This window comes from Ctenopharyngodon idella, chromosome 19 (assembly GCF_019924925.1).
Source record: "Ctenopharyngodon idella isolate HZGC_01 chromosome 19, HZGC01, whole genome shotgun sequence".
NCBI classification, from domain to species: domain Eukaryota; kingdom Metazoa; phylum Chordata; class Actinopteri; order Cypriniformes; family Xenocyprididae; genus Ctenopharyngodon; species Ctenopharyngodon idella.
Window position 1 is genome coordinate 1,578,581 of NC_067238.1, and position 19,839 is coordinate 1,598,419.

At 38.2% G+C, this 19,839-nt stretch overlaps 2 protein-coding genes across 4 annotated transcripts in view; both read left to right on the plus strand.

Annotated features, from left to right (window-relative positions):
* The window catches only part of rnmt (RNA (guanine-7-) methyltransferase), a 210,518-nt gene that overhangs the window by 85,081 nt on the left and 105,598 nt on the right, over positions 1–19,839 (plus strand). The gene's annotated exons all lie outside the window — the stretch shown is intronic.
* ldlrad4a (low density lipoprotein receptor class A domain containing 4a) overlaps positions 5,674–19,839 on the plus strand; it is a 93,924-nt gene continuing 79,758 nt past the window's right edge. For 2 of the 3 annotated variants that reach the window (XM_051873116.1, XM_051873119.1), the window contains exon 1: positions 5,674–5,821. The gene's annotated coding sequence lies outside the window, so the exon portion shown is untranslated. Of the gene's footprint in view, positions 5,822–13,194; positions 13,285–19,839 lie in introns of all 3 variants that reach the window. The other variant, XM_051873117.1, reaches the window with a different exon arrangement.

Consider the following 19,839-nt stretch of genomic DNA (forward strand, 5'->3'; position numbering starts at 1 on the left):
CATGCACTTTGACATCAACTGTAGCAAGAGCTTGCTGTAGGTCCCGTGATGACATTTTAAGGTCTACAAGCATCTTGCGGTCTGCTCTTGGGGTGAATTTGCTTGGACGGCCTGACCTGGCTATGTTGGCAGTTGTTTTAAATGTTCCCCATTTGTAAAAGATTATCCGGACAGTGGAATGGCTGATTACAAATTCTTTTGAGATCTTTTTATATTCCTTACCAGACTCATAAGCATCTACAATCTTCTTTCTGAAGGCTTTGGAGAGCTCTTTGGATCTCACCATGGTGATACCTCTCACTTCAATAATTAAGAGCAGAGCAAACTAAATGTCTGAGGTTTAAATAAGGCAAGCCTCTTTCAAAGTGTCATGATGTTGTAATCATTTGCATCTGATGTGATACACCTGTAGGTAATTTTAGCCATTTTAAATATGAATAAATGTGGGGGCGTCCTAACTTTTTCCTCACAAGAAATTGTCTTTTTTTAAATTAAATTACATTTTACAGATCATTTTAAAGACTTTTCTTGGGTTTTATTTGTTAGTTATATTACCTGAATCTCCCAATATTGTTAAAATGAAGATCATATGTCCATATGTTTAACCATGTTAAAAAAACACAGGCTTTCATGGGGTGTCCTAATTTGTTCACATGACTATACAGTGCATCCAGAAAGTATTCACAGCGCTTCACTTTTTCCACATTTTGTTAAGTTACAGCCTTATTCCAAAAGGGATTAAATTCATTCCTCAAAATTCTACAAACATTACCCCATAATGACAACGTGAAAGAAGTTTGTTTGAAATCTTTGCAAATTTATTAAAAATAAAAAACGAAAGAAAAAAAAAAATCACATTTACATAAGTATTCACAGCCTTTGCCATGACACTCAAAATTTCAGTTGGTTGGACATAATTTGGAAAGGGACACACCTGTCTATATTAGGTCCCACAGTTAACAGTGCATGTCAGAGCACAAACCAAGCCATGAAGTCCAAGGAATTGTCTATTGACCTCAAAGACAGGATTGTATCAAAGCCAGATCTGGGGAAGGGTACAGAAACATTTCTGCAGCATTGAAGGTCCCAATGAGCACAGTGGCCTCCATCATCCTTAAATGGAAGAAGTTTGGAACCACCAGGACTCTTCCTTGGGTGGGCCGCCCAGCCAAACTGAACAACTGGGGGAGAAGGGCCTTAGTCAGGGAGGTGACCAAGAACCCGATGGTCACTCTGACAGAGCCCCAGCGTGTAGAGAGGAGAACCTTCCAGAAGAACAACCATCTCTGCAGCACTCCACCAATCAGGCCTGTATGGTAGAGTGGCCAGATGGAAGCCACTCCTCAGTAAAAGGCACATGACAGCCCGCCTGGTGTTTGCCAAAAGTCACCTGAAGGACTCTCAGACCATGAGATCAACAAAGATTGAACTCTTTGGCCTGAATAGCAAGCGTCATGTCTGGAGGAAACCAGGCACTGCTCATCACCTGGCCAATACCATCCCTACAGTGAAGCATGGTGGTGGCAGCATCATGCTGTAGGGATGTTTTTTAGCGGCAGGAACTGGGAGACTAGTCAGGGTTAAGGGAAAGATGAATGCAGTAATGTACAGAGACATCCTTGATGAAAACTGCTCCAGAGCTCTCTGGACCTCAGACTGGGGTGAAGGTTCATCTTCCAACAGGACAACGACCTATAAGCACACAGCCAAGATAACAAAGTAGTGGCTACGGGACAATTCTGTGAATGCCCTTGAGTGGCCCAGACAGAGCCCAGATTGAACCCGATTGAACATCTCTGGAGAGATCTGAAAACAGCTGTGCACCGACGCTCCCCATCCAACCTGATGGAGCTTGAGAGATCCTGCAAAGAAGAATGGGAGAAACTGCCCAAAAATAGGTGTGCTAAGCTTGTAGCATCATACTCAAAAAGACTTGAGGCTGTAATTGGTGACAAAGGTGCTTCAACAAAGTATTGAGCAAAGGCTGTGAATACTTAAGTACATGTGATTTTTTTCATTTTTTATTTTTAATATATTTGCAAAGATTTCAAACAAACTTCTTTCACGTTGTCATTATGGGGTATTGTTAGTAGAATTTTGAGGAAAAAATGAATTTAATCCCTTCTGGAATAAGGCTGTAACATAACAAAATGTGGAAAAAGTGAAGCGCTGTGAATACTTTTCGGATGCACTGTATATATATAATATATATATATATATATACACACACACACAGTGGTGGTCATAATTATTGGCACCCTTGGTAAATATGATCAAAGATGACTATAAAAATAAATCTGCATTGTTTATGCTTTTGATCTTTAATTAATAAAATTAGCAAAAATCTAACCTTTCATTGAAGGAAAAGAATTGAAGGTGGGGGGAAAATCACATTATGAAATAAATGTTTTTCTCCAAAACACGTTGGCCACAATTATTGGCACCCCTAGAATTTTTTATGAGTAAAATATCTCTGAAGTATATTCCCATTCATATTTACATTTTTTTAGCACACCAGGGTGATCATGAACATAATATTGTCCAGCCATGACTTCCTGTTCCATGGGAGTATAAACATGAGGAAACACAAAGGCCAAATTCCCTTAATCATTCATCACAATGAGTAAAACCAAAGAATATAGTTCTGATGTGCAGCAAAAGATTGTTGAGCTTCACAAAATAGAAAATGGCTATAAGAAAATAGCTAAAGCATTAAAAATATCCATTTTCACCATCAGGGCAATAATTAAGAAGTTCCAATCAACTAAAGATGTTACAAATCTACCTGGAAGAGGACGTGTGTCTAAATCGTCCTAATGCACGTTGAGGAAGAAAGTTTGAGTGGCCAAAGACTCTCCAAGGATCACAGCTGGAGAATTGCAGAGATTAGTTAAGCCTTGAGTCTCAGAAAGCCTAAAAAAAAAAGATAAAACAGCACCTATGTCCCCACAAGTTGTTCAGGAGAGTTTCAAGAAAAATCCTCTGCGCTCATCCAGAAACAATCTCCAGCATATTCAGTTGTCAGACACGACTGGAACTTCAAACGGGACCGGCTTCTATGGTCAGATAAAACTAAAAAAAGAGCTTTTTGGCAGCAAACCCACCAGATGGGTTTGGTGCACACATGGATAAAAAGTACCCCATGCCCACGGTTTAATATACTGCTGGATCTTTAATGTTTTGGGCCTATTTTTCTGCTGGAGGTCCTGGACATCTTGTTCAGATACATGGCATCATGGATTCTATCAAATACCAACAGATAAAAAATCATAACCTGACCGCTTCTGCTAGAAATCCAATAATGGGCCGTGGCTGGATCTTCCATCAGGACAACGATCCAAAACAAATACCAAAATCAACACAGAAATGTGTCACTGAGCACAAAATGAAGCTTCTGCCATGGCTGTCCCAGTCCCCTGACCTGAACCCTACAGAAAATGAGTGGAGTGAACTGAAGAGAAGAAGCACCAACATGGAGCTGGGAATCAGAAGGATCTGTAGAGATTCTGTATGGAGGAATGGTCTCTGATCTCTTGTCAGGTGTTCTCCAAACTCATCAGGCATTATAGAAGACGACTCAGAGCTGTTATCTTGGCAAAAGGAGGTTGCAAAAAGTACTGAATAAAAGGGTGCCAATAATTGTGGCCAACGTGTTTTGGAGAAAGACATTTATTTCATAATGTGATTTTCCCCCCACTTTCAATTCTTTTCCTTCAATGAAAGGTTAGATTTTTGCTAATTTTATGAATTAAAGATCAAAAGGATAAACAATGCAGATTTATTTTTACGGTCACCGTGATTTTGCCAAGTAAGACATGTTTCTGGATCAACATCTTTGTTGATCCTGGAACAACATTCCAATCAACCAATCAGATTTGAGGGACAAGTTTACCATTTATGTCAAGTTTAGGCTTGCAACCAGGGTTAGGTGCTTCTATATCAATGTTATTCACCTATCTTTCCCCTCTGATTTTAGGGATAATTTATGGGTAGGATTAGGTTTAGGGGTAGGAATAGGGTTAAGACTAAATTTTCAGACTGGAATGTTGTTCCAGGATCAACAAAATATGTTGATCCAGGAACATGTCTTACTTGGCAAAATCCCAGGTACCGTATTGAGACACCTTGAACATTTCATTCATTATTACAGTTTATTTACTATAGTTTAAAAAAATGGTAAAATATGACAAGATCCCAGAGTTACTGTGTTAGAAAAAAATAATCTTAATTATGTCAGATAACACTTAAGCAAAACATGGTCAGGTCAAAGTGTCTGAATAATTTTTAGTTCCAAATTTTTATAAATTTTACTGCTAGTCCACTGTATGAAGGATTTTTGGGTATAATATGTCACAGTTTACTTTATTTTGCTATCCTCACATAAATGAACTATAGTGTCCTGCACCCACTAGTAAAAATATATAAAAAATATCAAAAATGTCTGAATAATTTTAGGTTTGACTATATATATATATATATATATATATATATATATATATACACATACACAATTTTTTTTACATTCTTAGTGTAATGTAATACCATATTGTAATATTTTTGAGTTTGTGTTATAGTAAAAATTGCAGTTATTAAATGTTTTTTATTCAAATTATCAAGCGCAATAAAACAGACACTGTTGTAATGTACTGCATAAATAATTAAAAATCTTTTTTGTATTACAGTATTAAAAATATTTTTATCTTCTAGTAATAAGAATGAGATTTTTTGCATTGTAGTATATGAGAATTGTCCTCATTTTATGAAAATGAAACAATGCAAAAACATCAACAGTTCTAAAATGGGCATTGTTTTTATTAAGTAAAAAAATGCATTTTGAATTTTTAAATGAAATATGACTGGGGCGTTTGCTTGACAAGTACATACGATCCAAATGTTTGTCTCATCATTAAAAAACAATGGAAAAGAAATAATTTTGTACTGTGTATTTTGTGAGTTTAAAAAAAGATTTATGTATCAGTTTGCTCTTTCAGTGTAGTTACAATCAAATGATGTCTTTATATCAGATTGTGTGGATCTAACAATTTGGGTCACAGTTCTGGGTTTATTATTATTTTTTTCTCTTCTCTGTCTGTGGCAGATGTAACTGGTCAGGGCTTTGGCCCTCAGGCTGCTGAGAGTGTGTTAACCAAGAGAACATAGTATTGTGGCCTGATTACACACCTGCCAACCCTGTGGCCATGTCTGCATTGGGTTGGCAAAGACTCTCATACACAACCATACAGTAATGACAAACACACTTGTTAAATCCCAGCCAGGGGGTTCAAGTCTCGTTTTGGTAATTGAGTCTTTTAAGAGGGTAAATGAAACAACACCTCCTCTGCAAAATTAGCACCTCCCTTTTCACTAGCCCTTCCTACTGCTGTCTCATCCCTCCAGACAGACACACAGAGGACTCATGCAGTTAAACTCACTCCAGGTGGTGATGCCTGGCCTTCAGTCTTCACACACAGATATCACTATACAGGTTGCTGTATACATACTCTTTTTTTCATACTCAGTATTGTCTGTGATCTATGATACACACTCTATCTATCTATCTATCTATCTAGACACATTGTTGATGACGTATGTGTGCGCTCATTGGTACTCCTGTCCTGCAGATGTCGCTCTAGTGTGTTGTAAATTACTCATAGAGCGAGACAGAGGGCTGGACTGACTGGAACACAACGGGAGTTTGTGCTCTACTGAGTTTTGGCCATGAGAGTGAGACAGTCAGTCTAGACGCTCTTGACAGCCTCGTCTGGAGGAGAGACACTTCCCTCTGCGGCTCTGTCACCATCACGACGATACATTTACAAACGTAAGCCATTTCTATCTATCATATGGAGTTATTTGATGATGGCCTGGAGTGGTTCAAGAGAGTAAATGTGCTGCATTTCTGCAAGGAAAAAGCAATTGAAGTTGTTGCAGACAGTCGCAATGGAAAAGACACTATGCGCGTTCACGTTCTTAAAGGAACCGTCGCTTATTAATCAATGCTGCATAAATGTTTAGGACATTTACGACGGCGGTGTTCTTAGGTTAAATGAGCGTTAAATAACGGGGCTGTGCGCTTATAAACTTTCTGGTCTCAAATCAGGATTTTATTTTTATTTGCTGCAAAGTCAGGACTTCAGTATCTTCGTCTAATTAAAAGTTTCTGTAGAGAAGGTAAACACAGTATGTACTTAGAAATATAAGCTCTTTGTAACAGTTTACCGTCAGTTTGTATTATGCAATAGAAATATCAGGATGCTCTCTCTGCATTATTTGTATAGTTTTGTTGTAAGAGGGGCTATAAGGCTCTGTCACAGTATTCACTTTTATGCAGTGTTTCATGTTATGCGACAAAAATACTGACACACACAAACACACACACAAAAAGCAAAATAAGATAAAACCTGAAGCTTTGCTTTCGAAATGTTTGTTTTTTTATTACAGGGTTGTGTCTTTTTGGCATGTAATGGAGCTCTTACACTGTTATTCCCTTATAGGCGTACATAACAACCTCAGGGGCCAGTTTGAAGACTCATAACTCGTCATGTCTGAGACAGACAGACAGAGAGAGAGAGAGAGAGAGAGGTGAATCAGAGACCATGGCTGCAATCTCTTTCTGTCAGTCTCGCACAGATGCATAATTCAGCCCATACTGTTACCTTAAATGTGGCTCGACAGTGATTCTTGGAAAAACTTCCTCTGTCTCTTTCCTGGGGTCATTTTGCATGGCTGAAGTAACATAAAGTGGCATTATGTGGAGCCCCGGGCCCCAGATTCCCTCATTTGTTCCTAGTGATGCACACAGACAAGCGCCATAACATGGATGTGGCTTTGTTCCGAAAACTAGAGAGCTTCCTGAGTAGGCAGTATTTTAAAGCATCATGGGGATGGTTCTGGTACCAAAAATGATGTTCCATTTCAGATGCTGCATTAGAAGGCAGCTGCCTTTGTAGCCAGTAGACAGCAAGACAGCTAGTTTTGGAACAGAACCTATGATTTCCCTTTCAGCTGCCAAATTAAGTGATACTCCATGCTGACCCCTCTACTTTCTGTCTCACTCAATGTCCATTTCATTCCACCTCTGTTAAATACCCGGCAAAAAGTACATCATGGAAACTCTTGGTCTTGTTTAGTCCTGTAGAGCAATGGCTCCTAAACTGGGGTAAGCGTACCCCTGGGTGGTACGTGAGGTGACAGAAGGAATACTTGAACAAAATGCTGAGTTTTGCCATTCATTTAATTCTACCCCACCTTAAAATAACATTAAAACTGAGCATACTCTATATTTCTAACAGGCAAAATGACACTTCTAGAGTAAAAACATGAAAATGGTTGTGCCGTAAAAGGTCAAATACATGACATCCAATCAAATTACCTCTTCTTTTGCGGTCAAAACTGACTGCATCCACACAAGCAGCATGCATATGATAGGCTGTGTGCTGAATATGCTGCCTTAGCAAATCGTGCTACATTACTGCCATTCTCGACAATGTACCTTTGTAAAAGTAGTGTTTTAGCACTTACTAGCATGAAGAACAAATATAGACAGACTGAGCATAGAGATCAATTTAAAACTCAAACTCTCGTCAATACAGAAACTTACCCTTTATAAGCTCCTGTTTTTAATGTTGATAAATTATATGAGCAAGAATACAACTTTTTTTCTGAATATATGTAACATTGATTTTATACAACCATTCAACAAAAAAAGGTAATATTAAGTGATGTACATTTTAAACAGTATTGTTTGCTCTATTTTGCAACAAAATAATAGTTCCAATGAAAGCACCAGCAGAACTGTTGTGTCTCTAAGCAACACACTGCAGTGTTTCGATAGTAAATGAATCCTGAACGAATAGGGAGAGCCAGTGTGTCAATGACCTATTCATAAACATAGATGCCTCATTAGTGGCTGTTTTTATGGGCCGCTATACATAAGCCGTCTGCCATATTGGAACAGTCAAAACACAGGTCCATGAACATTCGAGAGCAAGTTGACTGAACGTCTGCAACCATAGTTAGATGCATATATGAATATCTAAATCTGCAATAGACTTCAGCAGATGATTTTGCTAAACACAATACAACAAGATGAAGGCGTAAGCTAACTCAACATAAAAAAGTTCTTACCATATAGTGTAAGAAACCTGTAATATTGAGTTAATACATATAAAAACAAAAACCAACACATTCTCGCCTGTGAAAGGTTATCCATTTATTTGGGAATTTAAATCTCAGCGGTTTCACAACCAGTAGCTGCGCAATGTTGTGGCATCATTGATTCTAAAGCCCAAAGTATAGTTCACTTTTTATGCATACGCGAAGGTCAGCGTATAGTGCGCGTGGCGCGAATTTCGTCACCCCCCCAGTGGTGAACCACTGAAATTTCGAAACACTTGTCACGTAACGAAGCCTCGTTTACTGAAATCACATGACTTTGGCAGTTTGATACGCGCTTCAAACCACTGATTCGAAACAAAAGATTCGTAAAGCTTCGAAGCTTCATGAAGCGGTGTTTTGAAATCGCCCATCACTAGATATAGTTGAATAAAGTCCTAATTTTGTTTTTTTTGGTGCACAAAAAGTATTCTCGTCACTTCATAATATTAAGGTTGAACCACTGTAGTCACATGAACGGTTTTAAATATGTCTTTAGTAGCTTTCTGGGCATCTGAAAGTGTTAATTGTCTTGCTGTCAATTGCAGGCCTCACTGAGCCATCGAATTTTATGAACAATATCTTAATTTGTGTTTCGAAGATGAACGAAGGCCTTATGTGTGTGGAACGACATGAGGGTGAGTAATTAATGACAGAAATTTCATTTTTGGGTGAACTAACCCTTTAATGGGAAGTTGTGACTGCAGTCTAAGTGGAAGAGAAGGGGTATGCAGAAGGATTTTAAATGCCTCAGGGGGTACGCCACTCTAAAAAGTTTGGGAAGCACTGCTGTAGAGTAATGACTCCTGTCATGTTGTCTGTACCTGTAGAAAGCTCCGTAAATGTCTTCAGAATTGTAATGGCTGCCATTCATAAAATTCTATCAATTCTCCACAATGGTCAATGGTTTGACAAATGCAATTTTCTTTCTACTGCTGATGTATTTTATATTGAAACAGGAAATGTGGTGGAACATCTTAAAGGGCTTATTCTTTTTTAGCCAATAGCTTTTAGTTTACACCACTGCCTGGCAAATGCAATGCGTTTGACTTGATTTTCTATTTTTAGTATGATATGTTCTGGAATTAATTTTTTAAATTCCAACAAATATTCATTTATTGAATATTGTGAATAATTGGATTATGCTCTCAGCTATCCAATATATTTATGTCTTTCTTTCTACATTAAAAAAGAAATTAAGATTTTTGACAAAAACATTCCAGGATTTTTCTTCATATAGTGGACTTAAACAGGGTTCAATGGGTTGAAGGTCCAAATTGCAGTTTTAATGCAGCTTAAAAGGGTTCTACACGATCCCAGCCGAGGAATAAGGGTCTTATCTAGCGAAACGATCGGTCATTTTCTAAAAAAAGAATAAAAATTATATACTTTTTAACCACAAATGCTCATTTTGCACTATAGCTTTGCGATTCACCACGCATGACGTAATCACGTTGGAAAGGTCATGCGCGACGTAGGTGGAAGTACCTTAATTTCTTTTCGACTAAAGAAAGAAAGACATAAACATCTTGGATGACATGGGGGTGAGTAAATTGTCAGGAAATTTTAATTCTGAAGTGAACTAATCCTTTATACATATGCAAATGCAGGACACTGAAAACGTAAGCTCGTGCGAAGAAGTTTCACTGCATTAAAAGTTCAAGTTTGGTGAAATTTTACCTGCGAATTTGTTTCACATGAAGATGTGTGTGACCAATAGACAAATGATACGTCACAGTGTGACCTTAAATTAAAAGAATTCACACTTTAAATCTGCAGGTTGGTAGCTTTGCAGTAAAGTGTAGTAGTTTGCGTATTTTGTACATTTTGTATTTTTATTATTAGTTATGTCAAATTTATGTTTTTAAAAAGGCATCATTCTCGTTCTTTGCAGTGTCCAGTGAAATTTAGTGTGCTCAAAGTCTAGTGTGATCATGGCTTGATTCCGCAGATTTTCACTCAAAATTGGGGAATAAATTCCTAAAAAAATTCCACAGATTCCATCTGAGCCTGTGCATGAGCAAAGCCTGGATCACATCCTTCAGCTAATGTTGCATCAGAGAGAGTCTTCTTCACTGATATGACTTGTATAAAGATAGTGCTGAGAGGATATGAAAATAAAGTTGTCCTCCCTGAAGGTTTGTTTTTTGTTGACCTGTCTGAAGTTGGCCCAGCTGTTTATGCTGGGTGCTGCAGTTTTTGTTGTTTGCTTTTGCATGAGTTTGTTTTTACATCTCAGTATTTCGCCAATGACCTTATATTGTTGCCATTGACCACTGAAAAACAGCTGATTAAAAAATTGCAGTCCAATTTGGAGCAAGTATTACACAGTGATCTTCTGAATCCTACCACAAATATGATGATAGCATGACTCACTTCTTCAGTATATTTATGGAGTCCAGACTGCCAAAAGTTACAACATTTGTACACAAAATAAATTAAAACTATGAAATAAGCATTTCTATTTTCAAGACAACTACTTGTGGCATACTACTGTTTGAAATATTCAAGATAGGTTAATGCCTACAGTTTCACTTGCTGTTTTTAAAGAATAGTATTCAGTATGCAGTGAATACTGCACAGTATTCAGTAAATAGCAAACTAGTGTTTCACTTTGAACAGCCCATTATTTGCTATTTGCTATTTCTAGTCATAAGGAGGGGGCATTCTCATTTTAGAGAACATTTCATTGGAAAAAATTGATGATGATGATTTGTTTCATTTTCCTAGAAGGGAAAGACTGTACATTGTAAAAATGTGTATATGCTAAATGCCTATATATAACAGACTTGTACTAAAATCTACAAAGCTTCACTTTTGATTTCATGGGGTGTAATGTATCGAGCAGAGCCAGCAAACAGTGCTTATTGTGACTCATTCACATGCTTTCCATCAACAATCACTATATCATAATAGATGTCGTGCATAAATCTTCACTCCTGTGGTGCTGGAGCATTAGGGAACAAGCCTGTTAGCAACAAGCCATCTATGTACTTGTTCCTAAGCTTGGGAGACTGATTAGGGACTAACAGGCCGCTGTTTTTCCTCTTCTTCCTTCTCGATCTTTATTTTTAGCCATCTTAGGCACCCTTCCCAGTCTACCCAGGGAGTCTCTCTGTTCTAGCTCAGGCTAAGACTCCAAATTCACCAGGTTTTAGCATCTACGGCATCTATGAGGAAGAAAAAAAGGGCTTTTCTGTCTTTCTGCAGGTTTCTCTTAGCTGCCTTTGAAGAAGCTCAGTTTTATTCATGTATGCCCCATAAATATTGATCAGAGTCCTGGTTCAACGCATCTTTTTGCTTTGAAGGCTTATTGATGGATTAGTTTCCTGCAGGAATAATTCATTGGGCAGGAAGAGGGAGTGTTAGGGACAGAGCTTGATTTCGAAGTCTTTATTCAAGGCCTGACTCAAGCCTGTGAGGATGCACAACACTGGAAAGAATGCCAAGGTCTTTCATTTTTAACCTTAATATTTTTTGGAAAATAATTCAAGACTTTTAATTGAACAGATTTGCACCAGCAGCACAGTTTATAGCGGTTATAATATTATTTTATGATATACCAAAAATGGCCCAATGTCAATCACACATCCAAAATACAGAGAAATATAAGAATAAAATATTATGTTAAGAAAGTGTTGATGCATATCTAGCCAACATATTTATTCATGGAGATTAAATCCGAGAACGCCCTCCTGCTTTCTCTTGTGTCCATTGAAGTGTAGTCTGTCCTCAGCCGTGTCTCTGATGCCTTCCAGCTGAATGGCTCTTAAACCAGAATTATTAAATTTGTACACATCCCGTTGCCTCTCTTGTCAGTTCCCCAGTGGAGAGGATCTGGAAACATCAGCTGTCACAATTCACATTTTAATACTATGCGCTAAGCATGTAGCACGTCAAAAAATAGCATCTTTATGCCACTGGCCCCTTTGCAAACTTTTCAGCCTCTAGCTTAATCCATTAGCGTAAAATACATTGTAACTTAAAAACTGCTTTAGTCTTGCATTAAAAAAAAAAAAAAAAAAAATCTGAAAAAGTTCATTTTAAGAACATTTTCCTTTCCATTGCTCATGCTAATGGGGTTAATATTAGCCAAAAAAGCTTGCATAATTGGACACTTTGAAAATGCCCAAGAAATAGCACAGCATTCAGGCACCTTTGGAGCTATTTTCAACATACTACAATTTGTAACCCGAAAACTCTTATTAGGGACGGGTCAGGATAGCTCGTCATCCAACAAGTGAATAGTTAAATAGTGAGGTTGACTAGGGAGTACTGTACTTTCTTTTGTACGGAAGAACTTTAAAGGTAAAGTGTGTAATGTCCGTGCCATTAGCATCACTCCATGCTAGCATGCTAAACCCACTCTGAGACATTCTGTGTGCTTAAATTAATCTCCTTAAAAGCTCCAACGATCAAACGATGGCTCCAGCCATCAAAGCCTAAAGGCCTGTTAACACCAAAGCAAATGTTCTGACAGTAGGTGGTACTTAGGGGTGTAAGAAAATATCGATACACGTGAATATCGCAATATTATGTTCAGCAATACTGTATCGATTCTCAAAAACACTGTATTTGTTTGTTTGTTTACATCCAAGATTCGGGTCAGTGGCTTTGTGTTCAGTTTAAACCTGACTGCTAGATGGCTGTGTTATCTCAGAATGTAAACTGACGCAGAGAAGCGCTAGCATTAGCATTAGCAAACCCAGCTCACAAGACGATAGACGACTGCTGAGAGCGGCGTTTTGATAGAATATGTAAATATGTACTGCATGCTTTCCTCTCAGTAACAAAATAAACACAACAAAAATGACAGCGGTGGCAGCAGCAAGAAAGCATCTGAAAGCAGTGTTTTGAAATCGCCCATCACTAGATATTGTAGAATAAAGTCGTTATTTTGTTTTTTTTGGAGCACAAAAAGTATTCTCGTCGCTTCATAACATTAAGGTTGAACCACTGTAGTCACATGAACTGTTTTAAATATGTTTTTAGTAGCTTTCTAGGTGTTTGAAAGTCTAAGTTAACTCGCTCTCAATGCAGGCCTCACTGAGACATCGGATTTTACGAAAAATATCTTAATTTGTGTTCCGAAGATAAACGAAGGTCTGACGGGCGTGAAACGACAAGAGGGTGAGTAAAGACAGAATTTTCATTTTTGGGTGAACTAACCCTTTAAGACTGGGCAGTGGCCATTATATTGCATCTTTCATCATGAGTTTTGAGTTTTAAAAATGGTTTGTCAGGGTAAAAATCTTTGCTTTTAAAAACGTAATTTTCACATCAAACTACAGATAATATGCCGTTGGGGCACTCAGCACTGATGTTGCAGCTAAAAAATTGCATGTATGTTAGTTCAATCACCCACACAAACACATAGAGTAAAAACATTCCTAACCCTGTCTCATGTCTGGTGAGTGAGTGAGCCAGACTAGGCCTGTAATTTGATAGCCATGGTGTGATCAGTCTAGATGACTTTGCTGATCCATGCAGACATCACTCAGCCAGCTGTGGTGGTGCAGCATTCATCAGCTGACCTGAGATCAGTCGTGAATGTTGGTGCTATGGCTACGGCAAAGATTGGGGTCAGGGATCCTGATTACAGTTCAGGAATGAGATGAGACTTGTACCTTAACTCTGACTGCTTGATGGCCAAACCTGGCAACAGATGCCACAAAACAGCATCGTGACATCATCAGTCATCGTGATCGGCACCATCCACCAGCTTCAGACTCATGTATGGTCATTTGTGCTGCTGCCACCTAACATGCCCATAAGTGGCGAGGCAGACTGCTCCTCGCCTGTAGCCTGCCCACGTCTCTCTCTCGCGGCCTCCCTCCCCCTCTTTTCTTCCTGGCTCGAGGAGAGAGAGCCGATAGAAGCCTGCATTCCTACAGCATAGCAGGAAAGCTTCCTGACACAGGCGGGGAATGTGTGACGTCCTTCTCCGACCGTACGGTCAAACTGCTATCGGGACAGCACTCGCGCTGTGGCTTGTGTTCAGCCAAACTCGGTTGGCCTGAAGGGGAAAGGTCTCACAGTATAGTGCATGACACACGCTACCCTTTGATCAACCAACCAGTTACTTTTTTATGGTTGTAATAATGCCAACATTTTAGATGCTGATGAAATTTTACAATTTTTGATAATTTAGATACCACAGCAAAAATTACTAGGCTAACTAATGTAAGTAAGATGTTAAGTTTGTGCTTTTAGGGAGTAGGGGTGTCGCAGTATACCGGTATTGCGGATAACTGATGTTTAAAAAATGTAATATCATTATCGTGTTAATTAGGGGTGACATAATATACCGGTAATATTTCAAATGAATAGTACATGTATGGTAATATGGCATGTAAATTATCCAGCGCCAGTGAGCACAAAATGGGGGCAAAACCACCAACCTGTTCACCCACCTTCACCTCCGTTATCTTACAGATTTGGCCACTGTACAGAGTAAGTTGCCATTATTTTGCTTGTCCTGAAATGGGAAATGTTACAGTAACATTAACCTGTTAACGGCTGACGCCTTTCTTTGTTTTATTATATTTACATCCCTCTGGGCTTTTAGTCCAAATGTGTGCTCATTTGGATAAAAACTTATGGAATATCATATGTTTACTTCAAATATCTTTACAGAGCAGTATTTTTTTCTATTTTTATCCAAAGTAGGCCGATGCGAGCATGAAAACCCGGGTATATTTAATTTTTCCGCGTTCCACTCCGCCTCGCGCACAGTTGAGTATCAAAGTATACCTCTTTTGGCAGTGAGCGCGGAAAGACGTGTTCGGTGCATGTGCACTATAGCAGATTTTGTTTTCAAGCACTCAAGTCACTCGCACATGCGCTGTTGTATGTGTACCGTCCAAACGGTCTCAAAAATTAGGCTGCACGCGGACGGGGTGTGCAGACCAACAGCGTCTAAATAAAAAATCCAATTACTCTTTAAATAATTTTCTGTCATTTTAGGTAGTTCTCATCAAAGATGTGATTTGTTTTTCTCAATAAGATTAGTTTTAGTTAGTTATTTGATGCTATAAAAACGGTGTAATGATTGACAGCTGTGTTTGTGATTGAGTCTGTGGGAGCGGGAGTATGTACAGGACCTCGATACTGCGGCTCCACCTCGGGATCACTACTGCACAGACTCTGAATGACTTAATCAGTAAGGAAGCGGAGATGTGCTGTCCATCTTTTTTTACAGTCTATGGTCCTAGCCCAGGGGTTCTCAACTCTGGCTCTCGAGGTCTATTTTCCTGCCAAGTTTAGCTTTAACCCTAATCAGACACACCTGAACAAGCTAATCAAGGTCTTCAGGATTACTAGAAGGTTACAGGCAGGTGAGTTAGATTGAGGTTGGCACTGATCTCTCCAGGAGAGTGGACCTTGAGGGCCAGAGTTGAGAATCCCTGTTCTAACAAGGATCCTATATTAAGGCTGTGTCCAAAATTGCATACTCTCCTAGTAAGTACTTCTTTTGAATAAGTAATTACTTCAAAAAGTAGTGTAGTGGAATAGTAAAGTGTTCATTAGATTCTTGCCGGACTTAGTAGGCCATCTGGGTACATTTCTCCTATTCTTTGAATACTGTGATTTCGGACATACTACTCTTTTCCGTAGAAAAAAGGTCCGTAGTAATGATACACTGAGTTCCTTCAGTATATTTAATAATTGTGTTGTTTCAGTTTTACCAAAGAGTATAGAACCCAAGAGGCGAAACTCTGATGCTTTTTGGGTAACAGCTACGAGGAGGCACTTCGGTAGCGCGGCAGCCATTTTGGGGTGAAAATGCCAAATGGACAATAGAATCCATCACATCTTACGCACCCAAATTCGGCGAATCTCACAGCCAAATCAGAAACGCGATAGAAAATTTCTCAAATTCAGTACATTTTATGACACCTACAGTAAATGTTGTATTGTCTTAACTTATATATGTTTTATGTGATCAGTTGTGGAATCCAACCATTACACATCTGAGGTAACGTAGTTAGCCTACTTTATTGAGTATTTCCATTTTATGCAACTTTACATATTTACTATTAATAGTAAATTAATAAATTAATAATTAATAAAGTTAAGATCATCATGTTTGTAGCATGATCCAAGGGATTAAAATATATAAGCAGTATATAGGCAGACTTAGTGGAGTAATATAGTAATAGTAAATTACTCCACTAGGTCTGAAATATGTTTTAATACCCTGGATCATGCTACAAACATAATGATCTTATAGAATGATGCATTGCTGTGTCTGTTATCCCATAATTGCCACTTTTGGACACAGTGGCTGTATTTTTTGTTTACATAGTCTTGCTTTAACGGACATTATTATAAGACAACACTACAAAAACAGTTTCTGTCAAGCTGTTATATTCTGTTATATATTTATTGTCCAACATTCCCATTTTTTCTGATGCATGTCCTTAATTTAATTTCATATGTTGGTATTAATTCAGTGTTTATAATGCTAATACTTGAACTTCAAAGAATTTTAACCCAAACTGACTGGGTTTTGTGAAAACAGTGGAAGACTTAAACACAAAGTCTGTAAAATAAACTGTTAAAAGGATTTGATGATCACTAGCAATAGTATTTTATTCTGTGTTGTCATCATTCAGGTTGGATTTTAGCTTTAATGTACATTTATTTATTTTATTTTTTTTAACAAAGCAGCTGATATTGCCATAGAAACTACTGGACTGCCGAGTCGCTTTCACCCCAAAATGGCGGAAGTGTAGGGCTGCTGCTGGGCGCCGGTGTTGCAATGGAACATTCTATTGAGTTTCGCTTCTTGTCAGTGTATATTCTTTGGTTTTACTCAGTTTGATTTTGCCGCCGCCTTTTTGCATTCTGGTGACCCCTGACCTCTTGACGTGATGACGTAGACGCAAAGTAATCGGTTTAACGTGTTTACATGGCAGAATTTTTATTTTGTTTGGTTTATAGAAATGTTTATCCCACCCCCACCCCCCCAATTACAATTTCATTCGGTATGAGCATTTTTATTCCGATCGAGGTGTTTATATGGAGCATTTTTATTCGGATTGGACTTTTAAACCGATTACACCTACTGAAAATGGAGAGAACCTCTTCCGATTGCCTGTTTTTATGATGGATTGTATTGCATTACACCCCATTTTCTATGCAAAAAGACGAACTCCGCTCAACTTGTTGCATCAGAAGTAGTCGCTGTTGTTCATACCGCTCAGTCACCAACTCTTGAAAATTTCTGTTTGCTTTGTCGCTACAAATTGCTGTCGGTGTGAACACACCTTAATATGAGTAACATCTACTGTCAAAAGTTGTAAATAATTTGTAGTAATTAAGATTTTTTAAATGTTTTTGAAAGAAAGCTCTTATGCTCACCAAGGATGCATTCATTTGATCAAAAATACATTTAAAACTGTAATACTGTAAAATATTATTACAATTTAAAAGAACTGTTTTTGTGGAAACTGTGATATTTTATCTTAGGATTTATTGATGAACAGAAAGTTAAAAAAACAGCATTTTTTTTAAATGGAAATGTCTTTACTGTCATTTTTGATCAATTTAATGCATCCTTGCTGAATAAAAGTGTTAATATCTTTTCTTTTTTTTTTATCTTTCTTACCCTAATTTTTTGAATAGTAGTGTATTATGATTTCTATAAAAATATTAGAGATTTCTGAAGGATCATGTGACACTGAAGACTGGAGTAATGAATATATAATACATGAATAAATTGCACTTTAAAATGTATTCATATAGAACACAGTTTCTTTTAAATTGTAATAATATTTCACAAATATACTTTTACTATACTGTATTTTTGATCAAATAATTTCCGCATTGATCAGCAGAAGAGACTTTTTTCAAAAACCTGAATTATTCCATGACAAGTAGTGTAAATGGGGTCAAATATGAATTTATGATTTACCCATGAAAATGAATCTTGTAATTTGGAGCACAGCATAGTTACATGCTTTCAGTATTTCTAGCTATAGCCCTCAGTACAGACCATCTTTGTGTCTCATACCACAAATTAAGCCTTTGTCTTTTTGTAGCGTTGTCTGTCTTCTGCCAGTGCTGCCAAGCTCTGGCTAGCTCTTGCGGAACATATTGCATGGACATGCCCCAAGTTAGCGCCTGTGGGACATGATTTCTGATAGAAAGTCCAGATGGAGACGCTTCAGGCCTGTGTAGCGTTTTTTTAATCCCCTCCCGGGGCAAAGCCTATGACCCAGGCCATACCCCTCTGGTGCGCCTTCTCAGAGGACAGACTTATATGTTGAGCCAATGTGGTGGTGTTAGTTAGTATGAACCGCACAAGGCTGCTAGGCAGACTTGCTCTGATCTTACGGGTGCAGCACATTAGACGCTTTCTTCCTCTGCCTTATTTGAGAGGGGTGACCTCTAAACCATGTGCTAGATGACTTCTTTCAGAGGCGTTTGGGTGAAAATTGTTGCAAAATCTTTAAATAGCAATGCGTAAATGCTAACACACATTTATGCTCCCTGTGTCTCTCTCTTACACACACACACCCCTCACCTTTCCTGTGTGAAAATTGTGCTATAAATGTTCGCTGGTGCTGTGGCAGACTCTGTCTGCAGTTGGCATGGTTTCAATTGAGATTTGTGTGTGTGTCTGTGCGAACGGAACGGAACAGAACAGCACTGTACAAGCCCTCATTCTTTAAATTGTACTGCACGTACAGCTGTGGCTTGTGTCTCTCGTCATCTGTTAACACAGGGCGTCTTTAGAAAGAGGCTGCATGCTCCGGAACATTGTGAATACAATCAGATGCATTCAGGAACTGAGAAACAGAACAGGCTAATCTTAAAAACACTTTAGCTAAAAGAATGTAGTTTTAAATGTCAAAACTCACCATGTTTAAGCAGATGGGGCTTTTATGACAAAATAAATAAATAAATAAAACAGTCTGTTTTGTATTCTATGCTTTTAAGAGAAATTGTGTGAAGTTTGCTTAACCTCACAGGATGTAGGACAGTACATGCTGTCCTTCTTTTTCTTAACTTATACGAATGAAGTGATGAGAGAGGTCCATTGAGGGATGGATGGATGTTATGATCAGTCCTCATAAGAGCTCTCTTTCAGAAACCTGGTGGGCTGCCTACCTAGCGTGTGTCTCAATCTGTTCCCTAGTTCATTAGTGAGTACACTTCCTTAGGGAGTCAGACATTTCTAAGGCTGTCCTATAGAATATAATAATATTATTGATTTTTAGCAATTACCTATAAACCGTTAAAGACAGACCTACAGTGAGCTATACGAGATTGTTAATTGTTAAAAAAAAAAATGTAACTTTAAAGGGTTAGTTCACCCAAAAATGAAAATTCTGTCATTAATTACTCACCCTCATGTCGTTCCACACCCGTAAGACCTTCGTTCACCTTCAGAACACAAATTAAGATATTTTTGATGAAATCCGATGGCTCAGTGAGGCCTCCATTGCCAGCAAGATAATACCCAGAAAGCTACTAAAGATGTATTTAAAACAGTTCATGTGACTACAGTGGTTCAAACTTAATGTTATGAAGTGACAAGAATACTTTTTGTGCGCAAAAAAAAAAAAAAAAACTTTATTCAACAATATCTAGTGATGGGTGATTTCAAAACACTGCTTCATGAAGCTTCGAAGCTTTACGAATCTTTTGTTTTGAATCAGTGGTTCAGAGTGCCCC